A 12,993-nucleotide genomic window follows, 5' to 3' on the forward strand; every position below is an offset into this window, starting at 1 on the left:
ATGCTCACTCCATGATTAACATTCATTGAACAAATACTTCCAAATCCACTTTCTTTTGTAAAGTCAATTCATTAAAAAAAAAAAAAACGTGAATTGTACTATGTTTTTGCAAAGCCCCTCCAATGACCGTGTTGTAACAACGTTATTTCTCCCCTTCTAAGATGGCCGCCTGGATGCGCGAAAGTGAAAGCAGCGTATGCTGCGTTTTGCTCCATGCAGCTCAATAACACAGGGAAAAAAAAAGCAACTCGCTTCGATAAACGATGAGAGTGCCTAGATTTCTTTGAATCATCATTTAAAAAAAGTGTCAATCCTCTATCAGATCGTTGCAGTACAGTCCGTACGAGTCCACCCAAGGTGGTTTACTGTGTAAAAGCTTAAATTAAAAAAAACTCTCCTTTCTATTTCCATAATAGGATTCAGTGACAGCCAATTAACAGAAAGCAGGCTGCGTTCACTGCTGGGGGGTGGGGAACAGAGACAGGAGTATGAGTAGAATGAAAAATATGCTGCAGAGGGAGAAGTGAAAGTAAGACTCTATGAATAATATTTTGTGTCAGTGGAATCTGTGCTAGCTAAGCGCAGGTCAGAAGGCATGCAACGTTTGCGGAATTAGTTGCCAGGCGATATCAACTTTCAAAGTAATACTGAATTTTCCACTGGCATAAAAAGGCTGATTTGCCTTTAGCTTTTGAGGTCACTGGCCTGTATTGTAGAGACGGGAAAATTGTCCGATATTAACTAAAATGAGGCATGTTGGGAAATTGATGGTGAGGGTCGCCCCGGAGGCGGCAAGTACTGGGAAACGGACCGTGAAGGGCAAGTGCATCTCCAAAAACCTTTTTTCTGTGAACAGTTCCAAACCGATCCGAAAAGTGTGAATGTTCAGTCGGGTCATATGCCTTCAAAGGCCAAATCTCCCCCTCAAACAATTACAGTGTAATGGCTGGTTAGCGGAATCATTTTTAAAACAGTTACTTGTTTTTCAAATAAAAAAGAAACGTGTTTTGTGTTTGGCTGGGGTGGTCGGTATAAATTTCAATAACTTAACATAGCATAATCTACATGTATCTTAATGTTAGCATGTGCCACTCTTAGATGTCATCCTCAACTTTAGCTCTCATCGCATCTAGATAGAAATATGAATGTTAGCATGTGCCACACTTAGACATCATCCTTAACTTTAGCTTCTGTCACATCTAGACAGGATTGTGAATGATTGATTGATAGATTGATATTTTATTTCTATCGCGCTCGTACACAAGTGTTTCAGAGCGCAACAAGGCAAGGGAGGGGAACAGGGGAGAACAAAGCAGCGATTTTACTAGGCCCAGTGACATTGTGAACGCGCAAGTGCATGGGAGAGGGGGAGGAGAAAAGTGCATGGAAGGAGGGAGAAGTGGAAAGTGCGAAGCAGAGGAGAAACAGATAAATAACAATAAATAAATAATAAAGGCAACAAACAGTGGTAATGCAGCCAGCAATTTGCAATTGCTAGGTTTAAGGCAGCAGACAAGGTAGGTCTGATAAGTCCAGGAAGAAAAAAGGGGGGCTGTATGGGTACAGATACAGACCCCAGTGCAAGGGGTGGCCCGGAAGAAGTGCGGAGGGTGGCAAGGTGAGCAGATACCTGGGCCCGAAGGACAGAGGGTGGCCAGGTGCACAGTGCCAAGAGAGAACAGATCAGCAGGGGAGAGGGGGAGCGAAGGCAGAAGAAAAGAGGACTTTAGCCCTCATCGCATCTAGACAGAAATATGAATGTTAGCATGTGCCACACTTAGAGGCCATCCTTAACTTTAGCCCTCATCGCATCTAGATAGAAATATGAATGTTAGCATGTGCCACACTTAGATGTCATACTTCATTCTAGCCTCCTGCACTGGAATGAAACTGTGAGTGATGACAAGTGCCACACTTGGATGGAATAGTGAATGATAGTGGGCATCACACCTTGACACAATTGCAAGGACAGCAGTGCCAACTAACCAATGCACTAACAACTTCAGCCCTCTGCATACACCTCTCAAACTCTAACCAAACACAACCACAAGCCTAATACAGCAATCCGCACAAACTTCACTACATTGCAACAACAAAACAAACCACACATAGACTTGCACAACAGCACACGATGACTACCGACCATAAAACACCCAAGCCCAGCCAACAGACCCACCGGGCTGAGGCTGCCAACAGCACATCACTGCTCTCTTGCACTTTTCCAGCTTATTCCCACTAACTAACCTCCCCCTTTTCTCCCTTTTTCAGAGCCGCCAGAGCGCCATGGGACCACTCTGGTGGTGATAGTGCACAGTACAAATATCCTTTAACATTAACATGCATTTAGTCCTGCGCCCTTAGACGCCATTCTTGCTTTTCCACCTTCAAACTTTGCCCTTTCTAGCTTTCCCTCCCTCTAACTCAGTGGCATTCAAACTGTGGGGTTGCCCCCCCCCGGGGAAGGGGGGTAAATCGTGTTCAGGAGGATGTGGGACGCGAAGTGTCAGGTTAAAGCTCCCGAAGACGTGCAGGAGTATAATGCTACCCGAACAGAATCTTATACCACGTTTCCTGAATTTGAGACGCCCTCGCCAATTTGGGGATTTTCCTCCATAGTCTCTCCCATTCCTCACGTTCGATTTCCCTACCTATGATTTGCTCCCACCTACCCATGTAACGCCATTGGCCTCTAAGGGTGGCATCGTCCAGAATTTTGTATAAATTGGATATCAGCCCCCTGGACCCATCATTACACAGAAGAAACCTCTCAAAGCTCGTCTTTTCTCTTGTTGCAGCCTGACTGTTCGCCGGGTTCAGTGCCCAATGCTGCAGTTGCGCGTATCTGAGCCTATCCCCTTCATTTATCCCGTATTCCCTCTTGCACTCCTCAAATGAAAGGATTCTTCCCCCACAGAATAACTTGCCTAGCCGCGTACACCCCCCCCCTCCTGCCACTGCGTGAACGCGCCCACCTCCAGCCCTGGTGTGAAATTCCCATTACCAAACAAGGGCGTGAAAGGAGACGGGAAGGTTGTGATCCCCTTTGTTCTCACTAGCTTGTCCCAATTCTCTGCAATCAATGTTGTTATGGAGCTCTCGTAAAGATGCCGAGGCCGTAACTTCTTAGGGAGCCACAATACCTCTACAAGAGTATGGTGCGCCACCGCTCTGTCCATTTTCACCCACTGTTTGTCCTGTTTAACCTCCCCTTCCCTAAGCCTCTCTCTAATTAGTCGCAGCTGCGCAGCTTCATAATAGTGTTGAAAATTCGGTAATGCAAGGCCGCCCTCCCGTCTGGGTGCCATCATCAGCTGCCTGCTAACTCTTGCTTTCCTTCCTGCCCACAAAAATTTGCCGGTCAGGGTTCCTAGCTCCTTAAAGAAGCCCGCAGGTACTGCCTGCGGTATTGCCTGGAAAAGGTACAGGAGGCGCGGCAAAGTCACCATTTTAATCGCGGCCACTCTGCCCAGCCACGACACACGGAGGGCCCTCCACTGTGACTGATTTTAATATAAAATAGAAGCAGAAATGACACCTGGGGGAGGTAGGACAGCAACATTTTTACTCAAGTGGGGGCTTGGCACAAAAAAGTTGGAATACCATTGCTCCAACTTCACCCTTTCTCGTGCTATTCCCCTCAATAGATCAAGCTATGGTTACCCAATGTGCGGCACAATAAGCCTCAGACAAGTATTTAGCACTTTAAAACTACCATGGCAGTGGTTTGGCGCATTACAAAACCATAATACTATAATATAATACGAAAAGACTTGCTGCTTTCTGGATTCAAACAAAAATGCATGGGATAGTTTCTTATAATTTATTTATTTAATGTGATAGTTTTATAAACAAAATAAAACTTTACACATTCAATACAACATTCATGTTTAAGAACAATACATAAATACTCATCAATACTCAAAATGACACAAAGAACATACATAACTTAATCATCAAACAGAATATACCAAAATGTAATCATTTTATCGAAACAACAAAAAGGAATCCTTCTTCCCCAATTGATAGCAATCAACACAATAGTATCATTAAGATCTAATAAATCATTCAGAGCTAAGCTGGTCTAATCATTTGGACATTGCCTCTCTAGGCCCAGTGTCTTTTTAAAAAAAATATTTGTATTATTTTTTTATATACAATATCAACATTTTAAACTCTCATCTCATCCCTCACCCTCCATCTCCAACCCTCCCACCCCCCGGAAGGTTGGGTCTCAATCGATTCTGTTTCGGGAATGCATTTATGTGCCATAGATGTCTGAGATTTTTATATTGTGCGGGCACCATTGTTCCATGTAGTCTGACTTTAAATATTCCAGCACTGTCCCCCATTCCTTCATGAAGGAATTCTTCTGATCTCGAAGTTGGTGCGTTATCTTTTCCATTGTCATTTGCGACCACACTTTTTGTAACCAGGTGAATACCAATGGCGGGTCTTGTTTCTTCCAGTTTTGGGCTATGGTCACCCATGCCGTGATGACCAGGCCCATGAAGCTTCTCCATTGTGCTTTGTGGATTTTTTTGGCCTGTGGGTCTTTGAATCCGCACAGCCACACCCGCTCCCCCATTTGGTCCGCCTCTGGGAAGATGTTAGACATTTCCGCTTGCACATCTCTCCAGAAGCCCTTTACCACCCCACAGTCCCACCAGATATGCCTCCAGGTGCCGACCTCCTGGCACCTACTCCAGCAGCGGTCCGACATTTCCGGGTACATAGATTTGAGCCTCCCTGGGATGTAGCGCCATTGCGTGATTATTTTGAGCCACATTTCTCTGGTTTGGACTGCCCTCGTGAGTTTTGGGATTCCCCCCCATAGTTCTTCCCATTGCCGTCTGGTTATTCCTTCCCCTAACGTGCCTTCCCATCTCTTCATATGTGTCCATATGATTTCTTCTTCTGACATATTGATAAATTGATATAATGTTGACACCAGCTTTTTGTCTCCTGAGTTGATTATTATATATTTTTCAAATGATGTTAGGTCCCTCGTGGCCGCCTGGTATACCTCTGGTGTGGAAAGCCAATGTTTTAATTGCTCATATTTATACCTATCTGCGTCCGTCAGGGTCCACATTCTTTTACATTCCTCAAATGTTCTTATTTCTCTGTCCTGGAACATTTCTCCTATTTTCCAGCACCCTGCTGCTTCCCATTTTTTTAAAACCCCCTGATTCTTCTGCCAGGGGAAACTGCGGATTCCTGCATATGGGTATAGAGGGGGCTTGTGGGGTGGTCATGGTTCCCTTCTTGGTTTGTTCGTCCCAGGCGTTAAGGGTGGTTCTCATAATTTTGCTGATTTTGAGATTCGGGTGTCTGTATTGTTTTTTTTCCACAGCAGGTCCTCCAGGGGGGTCCTAGCTACCGCCCTGTCTTGTAGTGCCCATATTGTTCTCTGGCCTTCACCCAGCCATTCCTTCAGGACCCAAAGTTGTGCTGCTTGATAATATTTCTTAAAATGTGGGAGTGATAGACCCTCTGCCATGGTTGGTGCCGTTAGGATAGCTCTGGCAACCCTAGGGGGTTTCCTGTTCCAGACGTATGCCGATATGGCCTTGGACAGAGCTTTAAAAAAGGAGTCTGGGATTGTTACCGGGAGGGCGTGAAAGTAATAGAGCACCCTGGGAAGGATGTTCATTTTAACTGATTGGATTCTGCCCCACCATGCAACCCTAAGTGGGCACCATCTGTCTAGGTCTTTCTTCACTCTTGCCAATAAGTGTGGGTAATTGTTCTTATATATGAGGTCAACCTTTCGTGTGAGAGTTACCCCTAAGTACTTTATGCCCTCCTCTGCTACTTTTAGCCCATGAGAGCCCGCTTCTCTTACAAATGTCCCCTTATCTCCCTCTAGTAGCATGATCTCTGATTTTTTCCTATTAATTTTTAAGCCTGAGATCCCCCAAATTCCTCCAATACTTTCAGGGTGTGTGGTAGCGATTTCCCAGGGTCTTCCATTGCCAACAGCATATCGTCTACGTATGCAATAATTTTATGCTGCCTGCCCGCCATCTGGATCCCTTTTACCCCTACCGTTTCCCTGATTTTGATTAGGAGAGGTTCTAGGAAGATGGCATATAGGAGCGGGGAGAGTGGGCATCCCTATTTCGTGCCTCTTGATATCACCACCCTATCCGTCACTTCCTCGTTTATTGCAATAATTATCGATGGAGAGTTATAGTTGGCTCTGACCATATTTATGTAGTGGTCTCCGAACCCCATGAGTTTCAGTGTTTTAAATAGGATGGACCATTCTACCCGGTTGAAGGCCTTCTCGGCGTCCAGGGAAAGCAGTATTGCTGGTGTATGTGTGATGCCTATTTTTACTACCAGGTGGATAATTCTTCTGGGGTTATCATGTGTTTGCCTGCCTGGGATGAAGCCTGATTGATCTGTGTCAATTAGGGTCGGAAGGAGGGGGGATAATCTGGCCGCCAGTATCCTGGTATATATTTTTGCGTCTAAATTTATCAGGGCTATTGGGCGATACGAGCCCGGGAGAGTAGGGTCTTTACGGAACACTAGGACTTTTGCCTCATTCATTGATGGAGTTACATTTCCACTGTCCTGGAATGTGTTAAGTAACCTTTTTTTTCCTCCTCCGATATTGTTGGGATGTGTAGAGATTTTAGGAACCTATCTTGCTGCTCCTCATCCGGGTGTTCTGTCGCGTATAGATCTTGATAGAATGCCTTAAAGGCCTCCCCTATGTCCCTGTTGCGTGTTTGTGTATTTCCGTGTGCGTCTTTGACATTCAGGATTGCCATTGATTTCTGTTTTTCTCTTAGCTGTCTTGCTAGGAATTTGTCTGCCTTGTTGGCCTTGATATAGTATTGTTGCCTTAGGTAGAGTAGGGATTTCTCTGCTTTCTTGTTACGCAGCATATCGAGCTGTCCTTGCACGTGTTTTAGTGCCTTCTTAAGACTTCTTGTGGGATGAGCTACCATCTCCCTTTGAATGTCTGTTATTTTTTTTTCCAGTGTTCTCTCCCAGTCGTAGTGCTGCTTGTCTTTTGTGGCCTTTAGCGCTATTATGTGTCCCCGGATTACTGCCTTGAAGGCTTCCCAAACAGTCGCCAGCGGTACTTCTCCATTGTCATTTTGGTCGAAATATTCTTTAATTTTGTCTCCGACTGCCTCTCCCAGCACCTGGTCTGTTAGAATGTCAGGCGGTAGTTTCCATTTCTAGAGGCCTCTTCCCCTACCTGGCATCTGAATGTCCAACCAAAGCGGGGCGTGATCTGATAGAGCTATAGCGCCCATATCTATTCCCTGGATCATCCCGATCAGACCCACCGACACCCAGAAGTAGTCTATCCTCGACATCGTGTTATACACGTGCGAGAAGTACGTGAATCCATTTGCTTGCCCCTTCTTTACCCTCCAAACATCCTGTAGTGCCAGTTGTTCCATCATTAGTTTGAGTTGTTTTGAAGGGCCCCCCTGACCTTGAGTCCCCCCTGCACTTCTATCCAGTTGAGGTTGCCAGGCCAGGTTTAAGTCTCCCCCCAGTATTATATCTCCCTTCGCAAATCCTTCTAGCTTCCCTAGTGTATATAGGGAGAAAACCATCCTGCCCAGAGTTCGGTGAGTAAATTGCCGCTAGGGTGATCTGGAAGCCCTCTATCGTGCAATTTGCAAATGCGTACCTCCCTTCCCTGTCTACCTCTGTATCTATGAGGGTTGCCCCCAGTCCCCATTTGACTGCAATCATCACCCCTGCTCTTTTTTCGCCCGCATTCGCCTGCGTCCATATCGTGTACCCTCTCAAGTACACCTTCTTTCTATCCTGGGCCTTTATATGCGTCTCCTGGAGGAGCAGAATGTTCGCCTTTTCCCGTTAAACCTACGCTTCCAGTTTCTTTCTCTTCTCCGGTGAGTTCAGCCCCCTTCCATTTAATGAGAATATTCTAAGTTTTCCCATCTCGTCTAGTCTGTAGTTTTATGTTCTTTCCCGCTTTCTGTATTCCCTTCTATCTTCCGGAGTCCCCCCCCCCCGATCTCCCCCCCGAACAACCCAACTTCCCCCAACCATTAACAGTAACTTAACTTTGATCCCGAGGAGGGCCCAGGTACCTAAGGTTGCTAGGGCGTTGCGCCTATCGCTCCTTGCCCTCTCTGGACTCGGGGTGAACTTTGCATCTTCCTCAGACCTGGGCTGTGTCCCTTCCGGGTCCCCAGCCTGCCCGCCAGGTATCTGGTAATCCGATGTTCCTCTAGTTTTACTTCTCCCACCTTCTCGAATCTAAGAGTGGGCTGTCGGTTTTTCCTAGAATTTTTACTCCTTTTCCCCCTGTGGATACCCTGCCTTCCCCCTGCCATTTTGTTTCTTTCTTTGCCGCACCACATCCCATCCCTCGGCCTCTTATGTGGGTCCCCCTTTGTCCTGGCCCCTCTTATGTCGTCATCCTCCTCCTGCAGGCCCATTATGTGTAGCCCTTCCTCTTTGGTGGTCACTTTCCTTTGTTTGCCTTCCCACTCAAACAACAGGCCGAATGGGAACGTCCACTTGTATCTTATTTCTTTTGCCACCAACTCTTTCACCAGTGGGGTCATTTCCCTTCTTTTCAAGAGTGTCGCTGAGGCCAAGTCTTGGTATAATTGGATTTCCACCCCATTCATCCTTATGTGGTCTAGCTGCCTCGCCCTCCTTAGAATCTGCTCCTTTTGTGGATGAGAGGGAGGGCCGCTAGGACATCCCTAGGTCTCTCCCCTGGGGCGCCTGTTCTTTTCGGGCCCACCCTGTGGACTCTATCGATCCCGATGCTCTCCGCTTCCTTCTCCTTTTATGTCTCTGAAGACTTCTTGCACCGCACTCTTTAGGTCTTTGTCTACCACCGACTCTGGCATGTTTTTAATGCGGATATTGGATCTGCGGGAGCGGTTTTCCAAATCTTCACATTGAATTTCAAGGTTATGGGTTAGCCGTACCAACTGTTCCTGTGTTTCGCTGTTGTGATTCGCTTCCTCTTCTACATTTTGCACTATTCTTTCTAGGGTGTCTGTCCTACTTGGCCTCCTCTATATTCAGTTCTTGAACGGCCTGCTTCATTTCATTCTTCATCGAGGTAAATTGCTCCTGAACCGTGGCCATAAATTTGTCCTGTAACTCCACAAACCAGGCCCTCATGTCGTCTTTTGTCAGTGGCGAGGTGCTCTGGGTTTGTGATGTGGTGTGTGATGTAAGGTCTTCTCCTTCCTTTTCCTTTGTGTTCACCGGACCCTCTGTGGACCACATCTGAAGCAGATGTGATTCCTGTCTGGATGGCTGCAACGCTGGTTGGGAAGTGCCCCCCTTCCCTTTTGCCCTTGACATCTTTCTGTGGGGGTCCTATCTCGGTTCTAGGTGACTCCTAGTTGCTTGCGGTGGAGGTGTTATGGGCGTCCTCGGTGGTATCTGGGGGTATGTCCCCTACCTTTGGTGTGCCTGTGAGTGTTACTTTCAGTCCGTTGTGGGCAGGTCCACCACTAAGTGTTAAGTGTTGCGGGTCCAGGGTATGCCGGACTAATGCTTATCCTTTTGATGACTCAAACCCCCTCCCCGGGTGCCTCTGCACCCCCCATCTTGCTTTTTCCATGCTGTGCTGAGGATAGGGCTGAGTTCCGGGGACAGGGGGTCGTGAGGGCTTCCGTTACTGGAGCTTTGCCTCGTGCGTTCTTCTCCTATGGCGGGCCTCGGGGTTTGGAGGGGGGCGCGGGGAGAAGTATTCATGCGTGAGCCCTCATCTCTGTCGCCTGGTCTCCCGGCCTTCTCTCCTCCTCTGTTGGTGCCCTTTCGATTCGGGCCAGAGTGTGTCGCCGCTTGCCTGGTGCGCGACCTCTCGCTGGCTGCAGCCTCGGTGTGTGCCGGCTGGCTTATGAGACACCACAGGCGTGTTTCGGGAGCTGAGTTTAGCCCCCTCCGTCTTCGCACCCCCGCCTCTGCCGGCTCTGCTCAATCCATTCTCCCGATCCCTCCTGCATGTTCGGCAGGGATTTCCTCGGTGGGGGAGGGGCAGCCGCTTTACTCTGGTATTTCTCTCCCCTGGTGGGGGTTTTTTGGCAGGACATCTGGTCGCTTCTACGCCCGGCACTGTATTATGCGGTGCTGGGGATGGTCCTGTGAGATTTCTCTCAGAATTCTGCTTTTGAGGTGCTAATTGCTGGCGGCCCGGCGGGAGCGCGGCTCAGACGCGACTTCCACTGCCGGCGGCCATCTTGGGATCTAGGCCCAGTGTCTTAATACGCAGTTGGTTATTATACTTCAAGGGCCATCACTGTTGGGCTTCTCTGGCTTTACGGGGGATGACTTAGCAAGCCCTTTCATTGTAAATATTTTTTCGGCTTGCGTCCAGATACTAAAAAGGGCTAGATGGAATCCAGGATTGAGGGTATTAAGACATTGATGCCAGAACTCTTTGTCTCTTATGTGTTCAAAAGAATGTACAAACTTATCGAGATTTTTACCGTAAGTAATGCTCCTCTTCGGACACTGAGTAAGTATATGTCTCAACGTTTCCAGCTCAGAGGTTTTTCACAAATTCTTGAGGAGAAAGCTTGCCCCAATCTGATATTCTCTAATGTTGGTAAATGGTTAATGCACATCAAAAGTATGAATCGCCTAAGTATAGGAGATGGGCACAACTCCAAGTACATTTGAGGGTTCTTATAGGTGAACAATAGAAATGTCACAAACTGATATGTTTTCAGAGTTGCTAAATGTACATAATTATTCAGCCAGTCCCATAAATGTAGGCCTTTATGTAGATGGTAAAACATAAATTCATAATCTTGTCCCCACTGGGGAGTCCAACAGATCAGTTCAAACAGTGCTTTCTCAAATCTAGACTGGATATTACTCCCCAGATCTTCCTTTACAGATAATAATAGGGGGTCCGTAGCGTTATTATGGATTTTAATATACAGCTCTGCTCTTTTCCGAAGTAACATAATTTTTAATGAGAAGAGTCCCAATTCTATTCTTAAAATGGCCAGCGGGATACACTGTGCGAGTCCCAAGAGTCGCCTCCAAAATTTCCATTCCAGTACCTGTAGCCAGTCAAGATTCATATTCATCAAATACTCTAACCCATAAATTACCATGGGCGCAAAACATTGAATATAAAGTTGACGCGCACCCCAAATAGAAAATCTGCTCTGATCTTTTGTGGAATTAATATCCAAGTTATTAGCTGTGCTACCCTGGATTTACAAACCTGTATGCATTGGGCATTGCTACCTTTTCTATCAAATTCCACACCCTGATATTTGTAAGAATCTGTATATTTAATCTCGACTATTCCCATATGCTGTCCTCCTTGTCCTCAGACTTCTCCCAAATATTCTTGCTTTGTTTCTCCTCCACCCCACACCGTGCACCACTCTCCTCATCTGTGTAGTCTGGTTCGGAGGTTGCTTGAAGTCTGTGTCAGTGTGCCAAATAGTCCTTCTCCTTCCTTTGTAGTATGTACCTGCCACGGTTAGAAGCCACAGTGAGGCCGTTTGAATACCACGCAATGACTCCGGCCCCGGGAACAGGCTGTAATATATGGGGGAAAAAGCCTGCAAGCAGAAAAAAAAACCTTGCGACGTGTTGAGTGATGAAGGGCACACTTCCAGCGTCTGGACAGTACGGAGAATGGTTCAAAAGCTGTATGGAGCGATGAATGGCAACAGGAAGGAAGTATCCTTAGGAGTTGTGGAAAAGGCACAAACTAGGAAATTAGTAGCCCCCACAGAGATCTGATAAACGGAAGCGAGAGTGAAGCGAAGGAGCAAAATGGATATAAGAGCGAGCCAAGACTGCACATAAGAGGAGGGAGTAGGAGGGGAGACTGTCAGAGATAGTGCAAGAAACGGAGGGAGAATAGAATAAGAAGTGAAGAAAAATATTAAGAGGGTGACCAGCGAAGCCGCTACGAGGTATCCAGTAGTTGAATAAACAATGTGCAGCGCAGAACGCTGGAAGAGAGGGAGAAAGCAGAAAGAGCTTCGGTATGAAGCGAAAAGAGAAGGAAAAAACTAGCGTATTAACAGCAAAACTAAGCAAGCAGTCAGGACAGTTGCAACGCGCCGACCGCTGGGAATGCAAATGCTAAGTACGTCCCAGCGGCGGCCATGTTGGTTGAACAACTAGAGCATTGCAAACCGTTCTAACTGAACTTGATGGAACAATTAATGGCGGTGTAGCCGCCAACGTGGTAACAAATGCCAGTTGAACCAGGGTATGACAGTATGCCCCCTCTTAGTTCTGGGGAACCCAGTTTTGCTCGGATGTATTCTGTGGAATCGAGCAAGCAGTCTAAGAGGAGCATGAACAAAGGAAGCCGGTTCCCATGAGTCCTCCGATCTTGGGTACCCCTTCTAGGAAATAAGATACTCCAGTCTACCTCTGTAATAGCGAGAGTCCCGGATTTTAGAGACTTTATACTCGTCTTGAGTGCTGTTTTGCATCTACTTATGGTAAGACACAGGTTTGCGGGTTTCATCGGGGATATACGTTTTCAAAAGTGAATAGTGAAAGACAGGGTGAATACGACTGAGAATGGAAGGTAGCTTGAGCTTGTAAGCAACAGGAATGATTTTAGCCAAGATGGGAAAAGGACCCAAAAAACGGGGAGATAGTTTGGAGGGGCGAACCCATTGTGGTAGAAATTTTGTTGAGAGCCACACCTTAGCGCCTTCAGTCCAGTCCGGGTTCATGCGCCGGTGACGGTCAGCTTGAATCTTGTACGATTGACGGCTATCCTCTAGACTGAGTTTAGCGGTCTTGTGTGCTTCAGTGATATTAGCCAAGGTGGACTCTACAGCTGGTGAACTGCTGGGTAATGGGAGTAGGGGAAGAATGGATCGTGGATGAACACCATAATTACAATAGAAGGGGTGATTCCTATGGCATAGTGTTTAGAGTTATTATAGGTAAATTCTGCCATAGGGAGCAGCTATACCCAATTGTCTTGGTGTCTGTTACTGTAACATCTGAGGTACTGCTCAAGTGTAG

At 46.8% G+C, this 12,993-nt stretch overlaps 1 protein-coding gene across 4 annotated transcripts in view; it reads left to right on the forward strand.

Annotated features, from left to right (window-relative positions):
• Nucleotides 1-438: 438 nt before the first annotated feature.
• The window catches only part of TPMT (thiopurine S-methyltransferase), a 1,030,391-nt gene continuing 1,017,836 nt past the window's right edge, over nucleotides 439-12,993 (forward strand). Inside the window, exon 1 of one of the 4 annotated variants that reach the window (XM_069613591.1) lies at nucleotides 439-529. The gene's annotated coding sequence lies outside the window, so the exon portion shown is untranslated. The remainder of the gene's footprint in view (nucleotides 530-12,993) is intronic. The other 3 variants (XM_069613590.1, XM_069613588.1, XM_069613589.1) reach the window with 3 other exon arrangements.

Source organism: Ambystoma mexicanum, chromosome 5p (assembly GCF_040938575.1).
Source record: "Ambystoma mexicanum isolate Mex_15411 chromosome 5p, UKY_AmexF1_1, whole genome shotgun sequence".
NCBI classification, from domain to species: Eukaryota; Metazoa; Chordata; class Amphibia; order Caudata; family Ambystomatidae; genus Ambystoma; species Ambystoma mexicanum.